This window comes from Danio rerio, chromosome 2, assembly GCF_049306965.1.
Source record: "Danio rerio strain Tuebingen ecotype United States chromosome 2, GRCz12tu, whole genome shotgun sequence".
In the NCBI taxonomy this organism is placed as follows: Eukaryota; Metazoa; Chordata; class Actinopteri; order Cypriniformes; family Danionidae; genus Danio; species Danio rerio.
Genome location: NC_133177.1, coordinates 37,483,465 through 37,506,963, shown reverse-complemented (window position 1 = coordinate 37,506,963; position 23,499 = coordinate 37,483,465). Strand labels below are relative to the sequence as shown.

At 34.0% G+C, this 23,499-nt stretch overlaps 1 protein-coding gene and 1 long non-coding RNA gene across 2 annotated transcripts in view; one reads left to right on the top strand and one right to left on the bottom strand.

Moving 5' to 3' along the window:
* Positions 1–23,499, top strand: part of brinp2 (bone morphogenetic protein/retinoic acid inducible neural-specific 2) — a 181,629-nt gene that overhangs the window by 22,601 nt on the left and 135,529 nt on the right.
* On the bottom strand, positions 2,149–5,176 carry LOC137487981 (uncharacterized). Its single transcript, XR_012392817.1, has 7 exons — positions 5,076–5,176; positions 4,864–4,971; positions 3,983–4,066; positions 3,808–3,862; positions 3,633–3,708; positions 3,382–3,558; positions 2,149–3,044 (listed from the first exon to the last, which is right to left on the bottom strand). It is a non-coding gene; the product is annotated as an uncharacterized lncRNA (long non-coding RNA).

The window sequence follows — 23,499 nt, the reverse complement described above, 5'->3', positions numbered from 1 at the left end:
AAATGCATTATCTAATGTACCTTATTGTAAAGTGTTATCATTATCTTTAATATAATGACTTCTCCTTTCTCAATTTATATAGGAATGGATTCTGATTGTCTGTTTGGGTTTTATCAATTATCAGCTAGGAAAAATCATACTGAAAGTGATCCCAATGCTATTGTTTCTGCACATCATAAACAGTAAGGTCTGAACTCCGCTTTTGTTTTGCATTCAGAATGATTTTTAGAACAACCTATCTATCATTATCTGTATAGTTATTGTCCTTGGTGTGAACAGCCCTTTATGGTGTATAAAAATAGCCTACTCGCTCTTTGTATGCTATCACTTTCTTGTCCCATATGTTCAATTGGCGACGGTGTATTAGCTGTCTGTAGACTGAATACAGGGTGAGGAGGGACTGAATGATGCATAGGGCCGATATTGAGGTATGGACTTCTCCTTTGCTCCAGGGCACACAGTCAGCAGCATTACTCTCCCTCTTCCTTATTCACTTTAGTCGATTCCCTCACCCCGACTGCTGAACATGCTCTTCCATCGCACATAATTAAAGACCCCAACTTCTATCCACCATTTACTGGGTAGAAATTCAGTTGCCGGCCACAGAGTCTCCTGCTAGGTGGTGTAGCTAATTGCATGCTTTTTCTACTGGCAGTCATTGCATTCATGAGTATTACAGGCATCATTTTTAGATGCTGGAGTTCCTTTAATTAATAGAAGATAATAAGGATTAAATGACATCATTCATTCATGAAATTAAAAGAAATAGAAAAAAGCATGTATTGATGTTGACTTGAGGCTGCAGGCACTGCTACTTGTGTGATATTGCGTTTATACAACAGTTAGATGGCGTAATTGTGTGTATAAAAAAGAAAATCAAACACAGAGACTCTTAAAACCCCTTTTATATGAGGAACTTTTGCCATTCATTCACATATGGAGCTGACATCACAATGACATGACGACATAAAATGCCATTAATCAACTGAGATTTCCCAGTATTTTTTTGTTGCAATCAGGATTTCCCAATAAATAAACCTAGAAAAAGCCAGAGCAAAACAAACACTAACAGTTTATGTGGAATAAATAAAGGCTCTACAAAATATAAAAGAGAGAGATTGACTTAAAATGTCACTTACCTGATTTATAATAATTTGTTCAGCTGTGTTATGAAATTTACACAGAGAAAATGCAGCTTTTCTCCCCTATGCACTAATTATGCTGTCTCTGCCACCATCTTGTGGCAGAACGTTTTCTTTGGTCTGCTCGGCCAGGCTGATGGAGGCCTGAATCTGATGTACTGAAATTATAATTATTTAAAAATAGACACTGTCTCTATAAATAAAGAACATAGTAGCAATCTCAACAACTACATTCTCAACTAGAAAAGCCTCAAAAGTACATTATGTTGTCCAACAGCAGCAATATTTGCAAACTGTAGAGTGTCCTCTGCTTGTCGCTGTATGTGGGTGGATTAATACACAAGGGTGAAGGGTGAAGAGACTGTACTTGTGCTGTTATTGCAGAACATCCCTCGGCTATCAGTCAATCAAATTCACACCACAGAACTGTTGTATTTTTATATGCAATTTTTTAGAAAAAAAGAAAGAAAGAAAGAAAGAAAGAAAGAAAGAAAGAAAGAAAGAAAGAAAGAAAGAAAGAAAGAAAGAAAGAAAGAAAGAAAGACTTTTAAAAAACTTACAACAGGTCAAAAATCGTATCATGTTAAAAAACAATTACAGCAATTAAAAAAGTTATTTAAGAAACATGTACAGTATATACAAAAAAAATAATAATAACAATAGAAACTAATACGTACCACCAAATTTACAGCAATGTATCTCAACCTTCTACTTCAAATACTTCCAACACCCTACACTCTCAGAAAAAAAGGTACAAAATTGTACCTTTTAGGGTACAAATGGCCCGTCACTGGGGTGGTACCCTTAAGGGTACAAATTTGTACCTCTATTTAAAGGTACAAAATTGTACCTTCTACATTTGTACCCTTTAAGGGACAATTTTGTACCCTAGACACTGAAGGTACAAAAATGTACCTTTTTATATTATATAGTATTTTCAGGGTACTGACCCAGGCATTTTGATCCTTTGTTGACTGCATGCACAAATAAAAAAATAAAATATTTTGGTTCACAGATGTCCATTTTTATTTATTAATGTAGAAATATTTCATTACAACTCACAACTGAATGTGTCAAGAAATAAAATTACACAGCAAGTATAAAGCAGACATGTAAAACAGTAAAAAGAACAATTTAGATAACAAATAAAAACTAAATAATCTACACTTAATACAAAGACCACAAGAAAACTGTTTAAGATTTATAAACACATTACACAGGCTACATCAAGTACTGCACTTTATAAAGTCCAAAGTATTTGTCTTTAGTCAGAATACTCGGCCATTATAAATAATTTGTCATCAAAATTTTCTCTGTATTTCAGAATGAAGGCAATGTTTCTCTATAAATTGCTTCAACAGTGCAGAAAACCAAATACATCAGTAGCCTCTTCCTCAACATCAGTAGATTACTCCTCATCATCCTCAAGTGGAGTTGTAATTTGTTGTAACACAATATGTGTTTATGCTTTTGATAAACATGACATGTAAAGCACTCATATCTGGAAAATGTTCTTTGATAGTCATTAGGACCACAAGTTATTTAAAAAATTGCTTTATGCATGAATGATAGCAGTGTGCTGGATTAACTTGATGATTGTGATTATCCCAAGAGCATGTAGAGAAACAAAAAACAAGGTTGATCACTCTGGTAGATCACTCTGGTAACTGGAGTAGGTCGAGGCTTGTCACCGTCCACCGTTCATTCAAAACATTCCACTGCAGAAACATCAAGGTGTTCTTCTAATAAGATGGATATGTAAAAAATGTATATTCGTCCACATCATTAGCCTGGCCAATCGCAATCCCATCAACTCTGAAGACTGCCGTGACTCGTCTTGTTAACACAGTTGTCCAGTCGGTGGCCTCATCCTGTACTTGAACTGTTGGTGAAGATGGTTCACTGTAAATGACAAAGCAATAATTACATTAATATCAGTCACTCTATCACTGATGAAGAGAAAATCAACATGCATAGAAAGTAAAATAATTAATATTCACTGATTTAAAAAAAAAAGTATCACAGATTAAAAGACTAATATAAATTTCATTCATTCATTCAATTTCTTTTCGGCTTAGTCCCTTTATTAATCTGGGATCGCCACAGTGGAATGAACCACCAACTTATCCAGCATATGTTTTATGCAGCAGATGCCCTTCTAGCTGCAACCCAGTATTACAAAACATCCAGACACACTTATTCACACACACATTTATACACTACAGACAAATAAGCTTACCAAATTCAGCTATAGCGCATGTCTTTATACTTGTGGAGAAACCGGAGCACTTGGAGGAAACCCTCACGAACACTGGAAGAATATGCAAACTCCTCACACAAATGCCAACTGACCCAGCCGAGGCTCGAACCAGCGACCTTCTTGCTGTAAGGTGACAGCACTACCCACTGCGTCATCCTAATATAAAGAATATCAAGCATTATAAAATGCATTTATCACAGCATATACTAAACAGAAAACAACATACGCACCGGAGCACAACGAAATGTTGAAGTGTCTCGCTTAACAAGGCTGGCAACATGAGAAGTGCTGCTGTAAAATCAATTCCTGGAACATAAGATGTGGCATACAAACAAATATGAAGGAATCCACACAAAGATAGAATTTAATAATATTAATCAAGTAGAGAAAGTTTAGAAAGAGTACCTTAAAGTCAGGACCATAGCATTCTTCAGTTGATCTCTCATCTTTCGATGAAAACCTAGAAAATAATTTTAAACATGTGGGTGTACATTTATTGTTGTTTGTAAGTAAAAACCTACAAATTTAAAATAGTATGTAAGCCATTAAAACCATGGTATAGATAATGAAACATACTTACATCTTGTAACTGAGCCATGCTTTCATATGACATGCCTTCATTGGTCTGATGCTGTTAGCCTACATTATGTTGTTCAATCTTGTCCTGAAAGACAATTGGAAACTTAAAAAACTTCTGGAAAGCAATAAGATAAAGCAATAACTATTTACTTATTTTGAGATATTAATAAAATAGGTAAAATAGCTCAAGGTACCAGTTTCAGAACAGATGAGACAAATTATTACATTAAAGAACAAAGTATAACTTAAAACGTCGATTTATACAACGTGGTATGTTAATAATTCTACATTAACATAAGTATAACGTTAAACGATAGTAAAGCACCAACAATTCTGGACATGATAGTTTGTGGACACTCCTCAACATTAATGTAACTTAGACACTGAAACGAAGATATGTACAAGCATACACACGCCACGTTTGTAACTAGCCACGTTTACATAATCAGTCGCTTTGTCGATGACAAAATTGTGATTTTTCTTCACAAAATGGCGGTGTATATAACCGTCTAAAATTACATTTCAGCGGTCAACCGTGGCTAGAAAAATGGCCTCAAAATATAAAACATTATCGATAATTACACATTTCCAGTATTAATAACAAAAGGTTTTATATCAAGGTATATGAAGACTTTAGTCGCGCGAGCTCCGGGCCACACCGCACATTACTCACGGCCCGATTCCGGTGCACGGATACGGCAGCGTCGGCTCGCTTCTGCCGCCGCATCTGGCCCGTTTGCTATTTGGGTTACGATTATATTCCGCCGTGGCAACACTTATTAATAAAGCAGTAACGTAACGTAAGATGTAAGGCGCGAATACGTAACGTAGACGATAAAGGGAACTTTTACACCGAGAAAACTAACAGCATATAGTACTCACCGTCTATAACGTTATGTCCCTTGGTGACTTCGATATCACATTGTATTAACTTCTTTAATAAGCTGCAGACATCTTAGCAAACTCCATCCTGCAGGCCAGCCCGGAGCACTTAAAGCGGGGGAAAGCCGAGACCCGAGAGTCAGACAAAATCAACAGAACACGGCTTCACATGTAAAAATGAGACTGAAAATATATCTTTAATACATTCTTACCTGAAAAGTGTGGACTCCAAAATAGACTTTTCTTTGAAAAGCGTGCGAAGTTCTGTGTAAACAGCCAGCATACTCGACGGACCGCCTCAGTAACAAACACTACTATAACGTCTCAACAAGCCAAATTCTTAAAGAGACAGCAACATCACCACCTGTATGAAGATGCTGTCACTCTGCATGGTTCTTATTCTACATCCCATATACTATAGGGTCTTAAACAATAAGCAAAGACCAGTATTTACGTTTTTAATGATTAAAATTACATTCAATTATAAATTAAATTATTAACATTTTTGAGTAAAAATGTGATTTAAATACATGAAAAAAATGTAATTATTAAAATATTTAATTCAATCAATTTATTTATTTATTATATTTTTAAATTATGTATTTTAGTATTAATGTTTAGTATTAATACATTTAAATTAGTGTTATATAGTGTCTTGATCTTATCATGAGCTGAGGGTACAATTTTGTTCCTATAGGGAAACAAAATATATAATTGTACCTTTAAAGGTGCCAAACTGGTCCTTTACGGTACAATTTTGTATCCAAATGTGCTATAAAAGGTACAGAAATGTACCTTTCAAACCTAAATCTGGACATTTGTACCTTTATAGCCCATTTGGGTACAAAATTGTACCCTAAGGACCAATATGGGACCTTTAAAGGTACAATTTTATATTTTGTTCCCTCTAGGAACAAAATTGTACCCTCATTGTACCTTTTTTTCTGAGAGTGTATACAAGAAAGAAAGAATCAACATCGTTCTCCAGTTCATAATATTTATACTCCATTACTAGTCTGCTGTTTACCATAGCTCTGAACAAGTTTAAAGGATCAGTATTGCTGTCAAACAGCATTTTGTTTTTTCTTGTCAACAATACTGCCAGTTTTGCCTTACTAAATAGGAAATTTGTCAAAGCGATTTCTTTCTTATTTAAGACACTGTATTTTGGTCCAAACATAAAAGACTATTTGTAAAAATGAACCCAAGATTTTGACACAAAAACCAAACAATCTGAAAAACCTTGAACAGCCAATAAATAGGTTAAACATTGTTTCATCAAGACCACAAAATAAACATTCATCCAAACAAATCCAAAAAGGATTTAAACAATTTTAAAACAGTTTGTTGCCAAAATCCAATGAGAAATCCTCCATTGATAATCTCGCTTCTTTTTTCAATTGGAAAGAAAGAGGTAAAGAAAGAAGTGAAGAAAGAAAGAAGTAAAGAAAGAAAGAAAGAAAGAAAGAAAGAAAGAAAGAAAGAAAGAAAGAAAGAAAGAAAGAAAGAAAGAAAGAAAGAAAGAAAGAAAGAAAGATTTAATTATCCAACACCATTACTGTGTCATGGTGTGACCACAGTTTTTTTTTTTTTAACAAGAGGAACTTGGATAATTAGAAAAACAGAGAGGGCAAGAGAAAGGAGAGAGACACTCATACAGGGGGTCTGGATTTCAGTTATGTTCAGCTCATCCAGTTAGCATCTGCTAGCCTTGGCTTGGCTCACACTTTGGCATACAGTCTGTCAGAACTACACAAAGCCCCCATGGCACACTGGGCAGAGATGATAAAATGTGTGTCTGAGAGGCAGTCGCTCCATCAAGTGTGAACTCGAATGCACTAAAGAGAGTTTCAGTAGAGTTTCTGAGTGTCTCCCAAAGACAAAAGCAAACCATGATGTAAATGTGTATATAAATAACTGTTAGCTGATGATTTACCAGAGTCTATTTTTAATAACAAATATATTACTTAATTTTGGCTGTTTGCTATAATGATTTCTAATCCAGATTGATTGCATTTAGGCAAAAAAGTCACTTTACAATAAGTTTTCAGCAGGTAATGTTAGCTAAAGTATTTACTAAGATGACCTAAGTATGAACAATACCTGTACAGCATTTATACACCATAAGTTAACATGAACTAACAATGAACAAATCCTGTAATGTAATTTGTATTGTTCACTCTTTGTTCATGCTAGTAAATTCGCTAACTTGCATTAACTAATAGGAACTTATTGTAAAATGTTACCCAAAAAATAAGGTGAAAAAAAGGTAAGACTTTATTTTAAGTACAAATTCTCACTACTAACTAATGGCTCATAATCTACCTGTCATTAATACATATTTACATACTGTATCTACATATTTACGGTGGACTAGAGAGCTTAACATATGGCAATGTAAAAAAAAACACAAGCAATTACAAAAACACCAGCAAATTAAGAAAAGATCTTCATCTGTTTGACAGCATACAAAAAAAGAAGAAAATGCGCTGCATTTTTCCACAACGCAAACAATTTACTCACATTTGTTTTGTGCATTTTCTCACAACACAAAAAGAACAGAACACAGGAGAAATGTTTCAGGGGGACCCAGAAACGTGACTCACACCACTGTACCATGACGATTACTCAGTGAAGGTGTAATCGATTATTGAAAGATTAGTTTTTTGTTTGTTTATTTTAACATTCTGATTCTTCATCCTGAGTCCTTAGTATTTATTAGCCAAATAACCATAACCTAAATAGCTGGGTCAGTCATGTTTTAGGGTGTCCCCTTGAAACATTTCCCTTGTGTTGTGAGAAAATGCAACGTGTTTTTTTTTAAATGTTTTGCTAAAAAAAAAAAAAAAAACGCAAAGAGTAAATTACGTTTTGAGAAATAAAAATTTAATTTGCAAAAAAAAAAAAAAAAAAAAAAAACTGCAAATAAAAATACCTGTACCACATGTCTTTGGACTGTGGGGGAAACCGGAGCACCTGGAGGAAACCCACGCGAATGCAGGGAGAACATGCAAACTCTACACAGAAACGCCAACTGACCCAGCTGAGGCTCTAACAAGCGAACTTCTGCACCACTGCGTCTCTCTAACCGTGACCAATCACTGGGAAATGTTAATAACAAGAATTGTACTGTATAATAGAAATTTAAAAAAAGCTTCCAGAACTAATCTTTGCTTCACATACAATACAACACTGCAGAATGTTGCAACATCACAAACCAGAACAGCAAAGCTCACATCATATTCTTACAACAGGACCATTACAGGAATAATGCATTATACAATAACAGTAGCACTACTTCATACTGCAAGTCAGGAACTATTCCAGTCATTTAGGCTGTGTCAGCACGGTAGAAATTGGTCCCTAATGGCTTGCCTATATTAGGGTAAATGCCCACCTCAACTACGTGCCAAAGCCAACTACCAAGGGCCCTTGGCACCGCATCACTCTGGATTGTTCCAGATGGAAAGTCTTTCCAATATTTTCTTTCTTTCACAACTGAATGTCTAGTTTGATTGTTTCCCTTAGCAACTTGACATTTCATCCATATTAGCTTTTGTGAAGCATTCAGTCCTGAAACCCCAAAGAGAATAGCATTACATTTTCAGCAATGCAGTGACTAGTGAACACCGCAACACTGCTTTCTTACTTATTTCTCCTGCTTTAAAATATGAAGCACATATACAATCATATTCCATTGCGTTTCAATAGTTGAGAAGATATGTTATCATAAAATGAAAAAAAGAAACGAGGTGAAGGGGGAAATGAACTGTTATTTAAAACGACCACTAGCTCCGCATCTCTTTGTGTAAATTCACAGACTGTGTGCTCTCTGGAAGCTCGCATTCTGCAATGAAATGGCATATTGTAGAGCCATCCCAAAGAGGAACAAAAATACTTCCACAAAGTTTTGACTTTACTCTTCCCCACTGCTGGAATAATCTACACAATTTAGCCCAAGCAGCTGAGTCTTATGCATTTTTCCTATTCTATTCTATTCTATTCTATTCTATTCTATTCTATTCTATGGAATAGAATATGTTCTGTTCTGTTCTGTTCTCTTCTTTTGTTAATTTGTAAGTTTGTTTATGTGTTTGTCCGAATCGAGCCAAGCACTTACATTTTATTGTTCTGTAGTCCATTTTGAAGATATTTATGTCTTAAGCAAATCACTGCATTTTGTAAATAAAATATTTCACGTTTTTACATTTTTACACAGAAATAATTGACTCAATCAATTATGCTTCAATGACTCGCTGACTCAATGTAAGACATATTTGTAGTAGAAGCTCTGAGAACTGACTATTCCTTTGAGAACAACTATTTCTTTAAAGGGCACCTATTTAACTCCCTTTTCAAAATTTAAGATAAGTCTCCCAAATGTGTCTGTAAAGTTTCAATTCAAAACACCCCTCAAATTATGTATTATACCTTCAGAATATTGGATTTTCTGCTCTGAACAACCATGTAGCTGTTTTTGTTGCCTGTGCCTTTTGTTACTCCCCACTCACCATTCCAACGTGCCTGTCAGACAGTGCCTCAGTCTCCAGCTGTGTCAGATAAACTGCACAGTGACAAACATGAAGGAAGCAGATCTCAATGTTTGTGAGAAATACTACAGTAAACTCTTTCCCAATGGCTATTTGATGTATTTGTTGTGGAGTTAGTTCAAGCCTTTCTTTAAAGTAATAACAAAGTTTATTACCCACACACACAAAAACAGGGGAGATGCGCATTTAACTTTGCATTGCTTTTGCACGGCAAATGTGACTCGTTAATATACACTGCTGTATGGATCTCCATTATGTTCATGTACAAAATAAACGATTGAACATCCACAAACTGGGATTGAAGCCTCTTCTTTTATAATTGTAGTTATATGCAGCTGTGGTAATAACGACGGTAAAATCGCTGTAATTCATTCCACACATGCACTGCTTTAAAAAGGTTTTAAACATAAAACTCATTTCTTATCACATTTAATGAGAATCGATGATCACAGAGAGCTGAAAAGATCTTTTAATCCCAGTTGTCCTGCGCATGTCCTGTCTTATTGATATGATTATACACGTTACTATGGAGACATGTTAATATGCGGCTGTCAATCAATTTAGTGGGCCGGGAAACCAGTAGTGTGGTCACACTGCGGTCGGCCTCAAAATGGGAGGGATTTGATCCTATTTTAACATCAGGAAATTAAAAAAATAAATAAACTATTGTGTTTCTATCACTCCAACATGACTGTGAACACTATACCTGCACAGTTCTGTCCAAACAGCTTCAAAAGATGATTTTCATCATAGGTGCTCTTTAAGTCATTCTCTGTAACTATCTAAAGATTTATCTTTGTGATGAATAATTCAGTTAATAACTCTCAATATTTTTTTTGTCACCAACACTCTTTTTATCATTGTCTACTCTACAGTATTATAAAAATGTGTTGGTCATCTAATAGCAACACACCCTTTTTAATGTTCTATTCTATTCATTATTAAAATTGTATATTAACAGTTCTTATTCTTTATGTCTACTTAAAAAATAACTGACTAAATCATTTTTAAAAAGAGGCTGTGTGTGTGCACACTACTGCTATTCATCACAATGTAGGTACCAAACATCCCTAAAGTATAGCAATATCAGTCATTTTTTGGGGCGTTGAAGAAAACGACTCAAGAATGAATGAATTTAGAAATGTAAAATGGGATGGGTTTAGAAATGTGAAACACAAAACATAAAAAACCTAATATTTGTGTATGTGTGTGTCCATTTATTGTAAATCATTTGTATACACTACCACATATATCATATAATTTAAGTATTTCCGTTCTATTGTCCTCATTTGTGAGTTGCTTTGGATAAAAGTTTCTGCAAAACAAATACATGTCATTGTGAATGCATATCTAAAGAGAATTAGTAAGTAACTATTTTATTCATAAAGGGATAATTCACCCAAAAGATAAAAATCAACCTTACCTTTTTTCGTTTTGAGCTTTATGAACTAGATACTGAACAATAAAACCCAAAGTGTCTTCTTTCCAAAGATACATAAACTGTGAATGTAGACCAAATATTTAGCAAATGTTACTGTTTTAGTTTGGAAAGATAATTTGAGAATATGCCTCTGACGGTGAGGGAGAGAAGGACACCGATTTAGTTTTAGAAAACTTTTTACAGAAATCTCATTTTGCATGCTATCTTCATCAAATTTGAAATATAAACTTGGCTTTCAAGGCATATTTGTTTCTAGGTTATTACAATAATATTTTTCTGTTTTAGTATAAGGAAAAACAAGTATTGAACATGGTACATTTTTTTCTCATGACTTCATAATGTAAAACTTTTCATATTTTATACTGAGCATAAATTTTTCCCTTTTACCACAGTAAAGCCCAAAGTGTCTTTTTTCTATTGATACCTAATTTGTGTATGTAGCTTACTGGGGTCAAGAACTGTTACTATTTAATTACCCTGAGCAAATTCAGTAGTGATCCTAGAACATTTACAGCCATCTGGTGTGTTTGATTTCTTTCCCTTAAGGACATGTGTATGACATGCATTTCAGCTAAAAGTATACTTTAACATAAAGAAAGATATCAATCTTTGGATGTCCTGAAGACAAGTAAACTATTAGCATATGTTCTTTTTAGTGTGAACGTACCCTATAACTTTCCAAATGATCAATACTAAAGAATCCATGCCATCATGCATAACAAAATATTGTCAAAATTCTGTGAATTCAGTGCAGATACGGTTAAACTTCACTGTTCTCTTATTTTTAAATTGTGGCTTTTAAACCTGTTATCAACGGTTTCCCATGAGGGCAGAGGGTAAAGTGGCTTATGATGTATGGAGGCATGAAAGCCAGCTGCCAATATGCAAAATGAGTTGGATGTCATTATCTTTTGAGGACTAGCAATGCGAGAACTGCCAGTACGAGCTGGGAAATGGTCCATCATTCAGCCGAGTGCTCTTCCACCCCCTCAAACATCATTGCGTGCCGGTTTTGCCTTTGCAAGCAAGGACCTCTTCTCTGTTTTGGCGAGCTGGGCAAACAGACAGTATAGGAACAAAGCTGATTAGTCTAGCGCCTGTCTGGAGAGCTAAACATTCATAGGGAGACAGGGAAAAAAAAGCACCTACTGATTTTTGGGTGTAAATGGGTATTAGCTGATTAGCATACTGAAGCAGTAAAAAGTAAAGAATACAGCAGTATAAAGACAACTACAGTACATGAGAAGTGGAAGTAGTGCATTCAGAATTATAATTCTCTTATTATTTACTCGTACACATGTTGTGGCAAGCCCATATGCTGTTATTTTTGTTCTGAGAAACACAAAGAGAAAAACTTCACTCACTTTCTTTTTTTACAACAGTGATCACATCTGTTGAGCTCCAAAAAGAACAGAAAAAAGCAGTAGTCCCATGTCACTACTGTGAATCTGTAATGGATGTTTCAGTCTGTTCTTCACACAAACTATTCCATGAATACAGAGACTATGCTATGCCCTATTTTAATGGTACATGTATGCAGTCCTTTTGGCTTTTGGGTTGACATTAAAAGTATAAACTATTCGCTCGGAAAACACCCGCATGGAGATTCTGCTTTTGGTTTTTAAGATGAAAAAATTAATGTACACTAGGCTTGAATTTATAATGGGATGAGTAAATCTCTTTAGTTTACCTCTTAGGTAACACTTCACAATAACGTTGTATTAGTTAATGCATTTACTAACATGAACAAACAATGAACACTACACAGTAAAAATAAATCCATCACTTTTTTAAAATTTATTAATAAAAAAAATTAAAACGACATTACAGAACATTAAATGACAGAAATTTGCTGAAAAAAATTACAAAGGTTGAACTACAGTAATTTAAATGTAAATATATTTCTGTATTTATTTTTAATGTCCGTTATTTTACGGTAAATTTCTGTAATTTAACAGCCGTTATTTAACTTTTTTTCCGGCTTTTTTTTCCCCGGAAATAAACTGTAAAATTACTGATTTTTTTACAGTGTACATTCATTACAGTAATTGTTCATGTTAGTTAACGAAAATACTGTACAGTTGCTCAGTATTAGTTTGTTAATATATATAACAAGCAGGAACTTGGATGTTAATAGTGCACTAGTAAATGTTGAACTATGATTAATAAATGCTGTACTAGTATTGTTCATACGTAGTTCATGTTAGTAAATGCTTTAACCATTAAACCTTATTGAAAAGTGTGACCACCTCTCAAGGGTTACTTCACTGCAAAAAAATAAAATAAAAATCACCTACCCTCTCGTTAGTCCAAACCCATTGAGATTTTGTATTTTTAAGGAAATCTGAGAGATTTGTCCCCTCACTGCAATATATATCTTATATTCAGTCCAAACTGTGAGACACAATACCTTTAAAGATAAACAGATTAGCCCTTTATTCAAATATGAAAAAATAAAGAGTAACTGTTTAGAAACATGCTCAAATAGCTCAAATAGGGCATGCAAGAATAAACCCCATTGGTTCTCACACATTAAGCAAGCATGCAGTTGTCAGAATTATTAGCCCCCCTGAATTATTAGACTGCTTCTATATTTTTTTCCCCAATTTTTTTTTAAACAGAGAGAAGATTTTTTTCAACACATTTCTAAACATAATAGTTTTATTAACTCATTTCTAATAGCTCATTTATTTTATCTTTGCCATGATGACAGTAAATAATATTTTACTAGATGTTTTCAAGACACTTCTATACAGCTTAAAGTGACATTTAAATGGTTAACTAGTTTAATAACTAGGCAGATTAGGGTAATTAGGCAAGTTATTGTATAATTATGGTTTGTTCTGTAGATTATCAAGAAAAAATATAGCTTAAAGGGGCTAATGATTTTGTCCCTAAAATCGTGTTTAAAAAAAATAAAAGCTGCTTTTATTCTAGCTGAAGAAAAAGAAGAAAAACTATTATCAGACATACTGTGAAAATGTCCTTGCTCTGTTAAAGATCATTTTGAAAACACTTTAAAAATGAAGAAAAAATTTTGAAGTGGGCTAATAATTCTGACTTCAACTATATATGAGTTTCTGTGACCAAACATTGTTTGCTGATCACAGTTTAGTGTTTATAAGTGTATAAATAAAACCAAATAAAATATATTCATCGTCTAAACTGATCATGTCTTTTAGGAACACCTGGATTAAACAGGTTAAGTTGTAAAAATGTATTTGCTTTATTCATTATGTATATTTTGAATATCAGACTATTTGATTAACTTTAGAATGAAAAAAAAAAATGAAAACCTCTCAGATTTGATTAAAAATATCTACAATTGGGTTCCAAAGCTTGAGATGACATGATGGTGAGTAAATGATGACATAATTCTCTCTCCTTTTCTCTCTCTTTTCTTTTTTGGCTTTGCTATTTATTTAAGCATGGTCTTTTTGGACCGATGACAGCTTTTGAGGTTTTCAGAGACAATGGAAGGGTCTTGGCATGCATGAGGATCTGTCTGTGGACCCTGTGGACTGAGCAGCACTGGCTGCAGTCCCTCTGGACTGATGCACTATTACAACGTGCTTCTATTGATCCAACATCGTAATGTTGCAGTTAAAAGGTTTCCACCCGTATGAATTATGAGTAAGAACACATCCCAGACACATTCACAGATTCAGAAAAGGTGTAAATGCATTATATAGTATAGTATTTTATATAGTTATTCAATGCTTTATATAATGTTATGGGATGAATATATGTTTAGCTTTATCAACAACACTCGTAGCATAATATACTTTCCCACAAAAAATATACAGAACTATGGACTATGATTAAAAACAATTACAAAGTGATTGTATGATGATAATGTAATGGAGCGTGGAATGGGAGTTGTCGTATTGACCTACACACCAGATGGAAATCAGTCAGACAGTACACATTTGAGGGTAGACGGAATATGACTCCAATGGGAGGGGATGTATGATAAAACACTGCCAAATCAGTCGACAATTTTGCAGATTTATTATCATTGTTTAAAAATGTAGATACACATAGCAACAAATATGTAAGATTGTTTAAATTCATAGTTTTACATATTTTAATAAATTTTTAGATGCTCATTGGTTCAAAAGTAAGCCCAAAACATTACATTATATATAAAACCATGCTTTTGAATTGTGTATGTACACTGCAATAAATTCCCAGACTTTTTTACAGTAAATTACATTAGTCTTACTTTACAGGATTTAACTGTTTAATTTATTTAACATAGAAATTAATACACATGACCTTTTGTGCTAGTATAGGCATTTTTATTTTAATTATATATATATATATATATATATATATATATATATATATATATATATATATATATATATATATATATATATATATATATATTTAGAAGTATTTAGAGAATTATTGTTATTTGGAAGTACCTCACAGTAATATACTGTCAATTTTCATACACAATACCTTACTGTGAAAGGAATGCAATTATTAGCCAGCGAATTACTGTAAATTTAAGAGCAAATAGTTTACAGTGTGCAGTATATAACAGGCATAGGTGTCTTTTTTATTCAGACTTACCAACATCTAAATAAATAATCTTTCCATTGATCTATACTTTTTTAGGATATGACAATATTTGAAATATATTATTTGTTAATATACAAAACTATATGCAGCAATATACATAAAAATTTTTTTTTTAAAAACCTACAATCTACATACTGAGAAAATCCTCTTTAAAGTTGCCTAAATGAAGGGCTTACTGCTTAGCAATGCATATTATGTATGAACGATTTGTTTTTATATATTTACAGTAAGACCTTTACAAAAAAAAAATGGTTAAGAACTCGATCTTTACTTTATATTCTTATGATTTTTGCCATAAGATAAAATTCTATCATTTTGCCCACACTCTGTATTTTTTGTTATTGCTTTATATATATATACATATATATATATATATATATATATATACATATTTATTTATATATATATATATATATATATATATATATATATATATATATATATATATATATATATATATATATATATATATATATATATATATATATATATATATATATATATATATATATATATATATATATATATATATATCCATGCATCATAAGACTGGCTTTGTGGTCTAAAGTTAACAATCAACAAGTGCCAAATGCAAGCAAAAACTGTGTAACACTTTACTTTAGGTCATGAATCATGCTATTAACTATTGACTTATTACCTACCTACTTTTAAGGTATTAACTGTTCATTAGCAATTATAAAATATGATCTTTTCTGCATCCCTAATCCTACCCAAAACCTAAAACCAACTTCTACCTTACGAACTATTAATAAACTGCTAATTAGTAAGTTATTAAGCTAGTAGTGTTAGTTAATCAGTGGTTAATATTGTGAATTGTGACCTAAATAAAAGTGTTATCAAAAACTGGTATTGGTCAGAATATGACAACACTTTTACTCACCAATTGGACTTCAACTTTTTTTTTTTTTATTAATTCAATTTGTAAATGCCATGACTGCATTGGTTAAATATGAGTTTAATGGCATGCAATATGATTGAATATGGGTATTTAGGTATTTAACCTAACATGAGCAGATCATGAGCAGTAAATTATCCACTTGATTGATGTGAATGCTTTGCATTTTAGCTACTTGCAACATGCCTTCGAAGCCAAACATCTTCCTCTTTTTTGTTGTTGATTACACTAAGACATATTAAAAAGCTGATGATTTAAATAAAATAAAAGTGACAAATGAGCTGGTGGGAAGTGTATAAAGTCCTCTGCAGACCTAAAGACCCAAGGCATGCATTTAAAGACCAAAGAAAGAGAGTAATGCACAGTGCAGTAAGTGCTTTCAGAGGCGAGCTTATATTGTTTATATACAGTAAGCTCCATTCACTTCCACTGTTCTGTAAGCGTTTCAACAAAGCCTTTATCCATCATTATTTTTAACATTGCGGCACAAATATTTAAATAGTAACCGAAACCAAAGAAGAGAAACCTGAAGCCCTAATTTCCTTCCCATTATAAAACATCACCCACATTCACATTAATGGATTCCTGTCAATCTACAATCCATTCCTTTTTTCTGATCTACAGCCACTAATATCTGTCACGCACAGAAAACTGTGTTAGCAGCTAAAGTGCCGCTCCATGATGCATGCTTCGCAGCTTCTTCGGTCATTAATGTTCATTGACCCTGATGGAACGATCCCTATACAACAGAAAAGGCATTTATCCATAAACCCTCTGAAAGCCCAAAGTGCTACACCCTCCACTCATTACAGAGCGAGAAGCCAAATCACCACTTTATTCCACTGGTCAGCGTAACGATTTTTCTATGCCAGCACAATTGTTGTTTTATGCTCCAGGATAGCTAGCCAAATGCATTCACATGGTCTACTAGGGAGAGAGAGAGAGATAAAAAAAAAATACAAATGTAGAATAAATCTGCCCTTGCAAATGTATTCAGCCATGCTATAACAGTCCAATGCACTCTACGCATTAACCGATGATATTTGAGATGCAAAGTGCTGTTGATAAACCGACCTCTCTGTGAAGCTGTCGCCGTTAACCCAATGTGTCTGTGAGGCAAATGGAAGTAGAGCATCACCTAGCACTTATAAATATCAGTAGCCTCAACCTCCAGAGGAATTAGCTTTTCCACTGCCAGTTTGGCCTTGGGAGTTTGTAGTGATTTCTCTGGAAAGGACGAGTAGAGAGTGGATGCTGTGTTCAAAACTGACCCGTTTAATCTCTGTGATCCATGCTGTAAGCCTGTCAATCATTGCCTGTGACTTTCATATTTTTGACTTGACTTGATGTGATTTATTTATTTTTTTCTTTTGCATGAGAAATAAGATCTGTCCTGATAAAACCAACCCAGGCTCATAGGAAATATGTGCCCCAGGCTACATTTTTCTAGCAAAATGTAGCATACATTTCCCTGGTTATGTTTTGTTGCAGGTTTATGATTAAAAATCCACTAGAGGGCACTGTTTGCATTTTTTTTTATCTGAAAAATTAGCAATTTGTTATATGTATCGTTTGTTATTAACATGTCCTTCTTTTACATGCCCATGATCTTGTTGTACATATCACCTTGAATTCAACTAACCTAAACCTTTCCTAAATGCAACCTATAGTGTTTTCAAAAGCAAACAAACAAAAAAATTCTATTGTGGCCAAGTAGTTTTACCTAGGGATGTCCAGATCCGATCACATGATCAGAAATTGGATGCGATTAAACGATTTCAGACTCGATCGGAATCAAACGTTACCTTCTGATCAGGACTTGAGTATATATATATATATATATATATATATATATATATATATATATATATATATATATATATATATATATATATATATATATATATATACACACACATATTTTTATTATTTTTTAACACATCTATAGTTAAACAGTGGCACAGAGTTAAATCTTTTTCTTAAGTTTACACAGAAACAGGAAGGCGTGTGGCATGACATCACTTTGTTACAGAGACGCTATTGGTTAAATGCCGGCAAATTAGAACACGGAAGCAGCTTGAAAGGGAAAGCACGATTATGTCTGTGGTCTAGAGGTATCATAAAGTTATAAAGCTGATGATGACAACATTGCCATAGCAAACTGTGAGATATGTAAACTTGGGATTGCAGGAAAAAGAAAAACATTTACCACAACGAACATAAAAAGGCACCTCAAAAACAAACACTCGACACAATACAGCGAGTTTACCCAGGCAACCCAACCGAAGACAAGTCAAGTTTGAAGAGGAGTGAAAAAATGCCCTGTGACAACACAAAGGCACAGGACATCACAGGCAAAATAGCACAAATCATCGCAATGAGTGACCTGGCATTTGCCTTTGTCGAGAAACTTGGATTTCTTATGCTTATGGAGCATGTAAAACCTCAATTTGAGTTTTTAAAAATTTATTACAGAAGAATCGGATCGGGTTTTGGTATCGTTAGATACACAAAAAACAAATAACTTGGACCCTGATTTGGACATCCTTAGTTTAACCATGCTCTTACATTACTTTTGAGTGAAACCTGAGGGCTCTGCATCACAAATACAACAACACAAAGTGAGCTATATATCCTATTTGAAATCATAATACACTATTAAGTTTTTTTTAGGGTATTAATTTGATGTTGTGCAAAGAACTTTATGAAAATAATAATTTATTAATTGATAATATGTCCGAGTTAATCTCATTTGTGTGAAAAGAAACAAAAACAGTTGGTATTAAACTGTTGCATAGCATTCATTTTCCCTACAAACTATAGCCAAGCGTTTCTTAAAGTACATTTTTGCAATTTCTTAAAATTGTAAGCTGAAGCTTGTATTCACAAGTCTGTGTTGAATAGAACATGATGACAGTGTCTTCAGGCTGTTTTATGGAAACGTGCTGCAAACTGACACAATAAAAAGTTCACGTTAACTTACTAAATACATAATAAGGAGGGTGTGAATCTCTGCCAAATTTCATATTCCCTCAGCGTTGCCAGGAATAGTTTGCTGGATAGAAGTATTTCACCCTGCAGCAGCTGTGCCAGCAAGTGATCTCAGAATTGCATTGGGTGATTTACTGTGAGCCGTACCTTGGCAAACTGACGCTTGGGTCTCAGACGAAACGCCCACAGTCTGGTCACTGACCGCCTCTTGCATATTGACAAAAAGATGGGAAGAATGTGTTGGATGAATGGATGAATGATCTGAATGGTTAAGGGAAAAACAAATCAGAACAAAAACATTTATCAAGAATATATTCCAATTGAGATTTCTACAGTATAAATCTAACATTATTTGTTATTGCAATTTACAAAGATACATAAAAAAAAAAAATTACTTTGCCGCTTGTTCAAATTACATGTTCAAATTAATAGAAACAGCACATTTCCTTGGGACAACCTAAATTTTATGTTCTGTCTACTTAAATAAAAATGAAAAAAAGAAAAAAAAGATGCAGTTAGCATATTCAATTTGTGTTGTGACAATATGAAGTAATTGTTTGGAACCTAGAATAGTTTTAAAATGTATATTTACATGGTTTCAATTTACTCAAAGGTGCCTTTATTACAGTGTAATATTAATTAATTGCATATACACTACCTGACAAAAGTCTCTTCACATATCCAAGTTTTAGGAACAACACCATATCACCACAGCGCCACAGCCATATCACCCTGCAGCCCAAGACCGGTTACTCACTAAAGCTAAGCAGGGCTGAGCCTGGTTAGTACCTGGATGGGAGACCACTAGGGAACACTAGGTTGCTGTTGGAAGTGGTGTTAGTGAGGCCAGCAGGGGGCGCTCAACCTGAGGTCTAAGTGAGTCCTAATGCCCCAGTAAAAGTGAAGGGGACACTACACTGTCAGTGGGCGCCGTCTTTCGGATGAGACGTTAAACCGAGGTCCTGACTCTCTGTGGTCATTAAAAATCCCATGGCACTTCTCGTGAAAAGAGTAGGGGTGTAACCCCGGTGTCCTGGCCAAAGTCCCTCTATCGGCCCTTACGATCATGGCCTCCCAATCATCCCCGTCCACTGAATTGGCTCTATCACTGTCTCTCCACTCCACCAATAGCTGGTGTGTGGTGAGCGCACTGGCGCCGTTGTCCTGTGGCAGCCGTCGCATCATCCAAGTGGATGCTGCACACTGGTGGTGGTGTGGAGAGACCCCCCTCATGATTGTGAAGCGCTTTGGGTGTATGGCCATAAACAATAAATGCGCTATATAAATACACATTACATTACATTACATTACAACACATAATAACTTAACTTCTAGTTGATGATTTGGTATCAGAAATGGCTTATATGACAGACAAAGGCCTCTAGATTATTTTACCAAAAAAAAAAAAAAAAAACATAATCATGCCTTTATTTTTATTTATTTAATTAGGACAGTAAGGGTCTGATTTTGCAACGTGACAAAAGTCTTGCTACATAACAGACATAATGTACAGTATAGAATATAAAGTTATGGTGCAGTGAAAAAATAACTAATATTGTGTATGACTCCCATGAGCTTAAAGAACTGCATCCATACATCTCTGCAATGACTCATATAACTCATTAATAAAGTCATCTGGAATGACAAAGAAAGCATCCTTGCAGGACTCGCAGAGTTAATCAAGATTCTTTGGATTCATCTTCAGTGCCTGCTCTTCTATCTTACCCCAGGCATGCTCAATAATGTTCATGTCTGGTGACTGGGCTGGACTAATCCTGGAGCACCTTGACCTTATTTGCTTTCAGAAACTTTGATGTGGATGCTGAAGTGTGAGAAGGAGCGCTATCCTGCTGAAGAATTTACCCTGTCCTGTGGTTTGTAAAGTAATGGGCAGCACAAATGTTGCCATCTATTCTACAGTTCTCTCGCACGCCCCCATACTGAATGTAACCCGAAACCATGACTTTTCCTTCACCAAGCTTGACTGATTTCTGTGAGGTTTTTGGGTCCATATGTGTTCCAAAAGGTCTTCTGCAGTATTTGTGATGATTGGGATGCAGTTCAACAGATGATTCGTCAGAAAAATGTACCTTCTGACACTTAATAAATAATCATCTAGTAGTAAAGTTATTATTCGTTACTCTTACAAGTGCAATCAACAACAAGACTTTTGTCAGGTAGTGTACTTATTTTACAGAGAGGGTTAGAATGTGGATTAGGTATAGGGTTTATTCCATATAATTATGCATAATTAATTGTAATCACTATAATAAGTACATGGAATGTGTAACAGACATCTTGAAATAATTTGTTACCGTTTGCACAATCAGAGTAAAATAATAAAAATGTATCAATCAATGATGTTTAAATATGTAAATGTAATACTATTTATTGTCTAAATAATTTTATGATTCATATTTTAGTTGTTCGACACATTTATATTGTATTTGAAATAACATTTTAATAGTTCCAGTTTTACAGCATAAAATGAGTAAAAACTGAAGAAAATTCAAGACATATAGTACTTGGAAGATATACACTGTACATCTGAAGCCGAACATATATAAATGAATTCATAATTAAAATCATGAATTCATAATTAAATATACATAATCAATTCCAAAAGAATCATTAATGCATGAGACTTTAATGTTCCATACGAGGGAGATCAAATGTTTTTTTAATGCTACATGACTATTGATTATGGTAGTTCAGAGTGCATTGCTTAACCTGGAAATACACAAATTCATTTATAAGGAGTGATGCAATAAGGGTGTTCTTTAAATTTCCCAGATCAGTTGCAAAGATATTTATCAGAACTGTACACATTTTTTTTATTATGTCAGTAAAAACCAATACATTTAAAAATATATATATTTTTTTTAACAAAACATCAGATAATATATCCCCAATGACATGTACAAAAAATAAAAATCACTGCACTGCCAGTCATGGTGTCATTCTGTCAGGGTGTGAGATTGTTAGCCAGGATAAAATCCAATTTGGACCAGACTTTTTGCCGATAAAAGTTTGTCAGTAGGCAGAAGCTAGCTCAACAATGGTGTTATATTCCCTTATAAGCAAGACTCCTCTGCAAAATCCAACAGTCTTCAAGACTTAACCTAGCATAATGGCATCAGCTTATATTAGTATAACATGCAAACTCACATTAGACAGCAGACAGGTCCTAAAGAACTTTATGACGCAAGTAAAATCTTAAACAATCTTCGATAATGAGCAACTGTACGCTGAAAAATAATATGTCTGTTTTTTCTTAACAAACTGCTAGTAAATTTTTTCAAAGGATTACAAAGACTTTTCAAAAAGCACAATCAATCAATGTGGAATTCTGAAGGCTGAAACAACATCTTCACGTGAACACTCTGGCTTACCAATGTTCGATTTACAACTTACAAATATATTTTCTTACAGTTTGCATTCTGTAGATTCTGTAATCATTGATCCTTGAAGCAGCAGAGTTTATCTTCATTCAAAACAAAAGTTTTTGTTTGGAGAAACATTACATGAGAAGCATTATTTAAATTTCCCCATAATGAATTGACACAAAAAGCGTTTGTAACACAATATCCTTAATACTCCCCCAGATGTTGTTTTAATTGGCTATTACATGCACAGAGAAAGTTTAGACAATAGAACTTGATAAGAACAGGCCAGGGACTGCTGTCTGTTGTTTCCTGTGTCTACATGATTGATTCATAAAAGCAACTTCTCACTTTCGTCTCTGAACAGTGCTGAAACTTTGTATTATTTCTGCACCTCTGATAGCGCTGCCTGCTTAGAATGAATTGTTGTTCTATTCCTCATTTGCAAGTCACTTTGGATAAAAGTGGCTGCTAAATGAATAAATGCAAATATAAATGATTGATTGCACACAAGTTTCAGAACAAACACTGGAATCAAACCCCACTGGCCTGAGCATATACATCACTGCCAAAAATCAGAACAGCCTAGTGAATTAAGATTTCATTTATTATATGCCGCTAAAAAGTTTACATAACTGCAATTCCTCTTTTCTACAAAAAAAAAATCAACATTGGAACATACAGGGTAGAGTAGCGGGAATTGATTAATAAACCCCAATTATTTGTATTTCTTATTATATTTAGACAATACTTGTTATACTACAT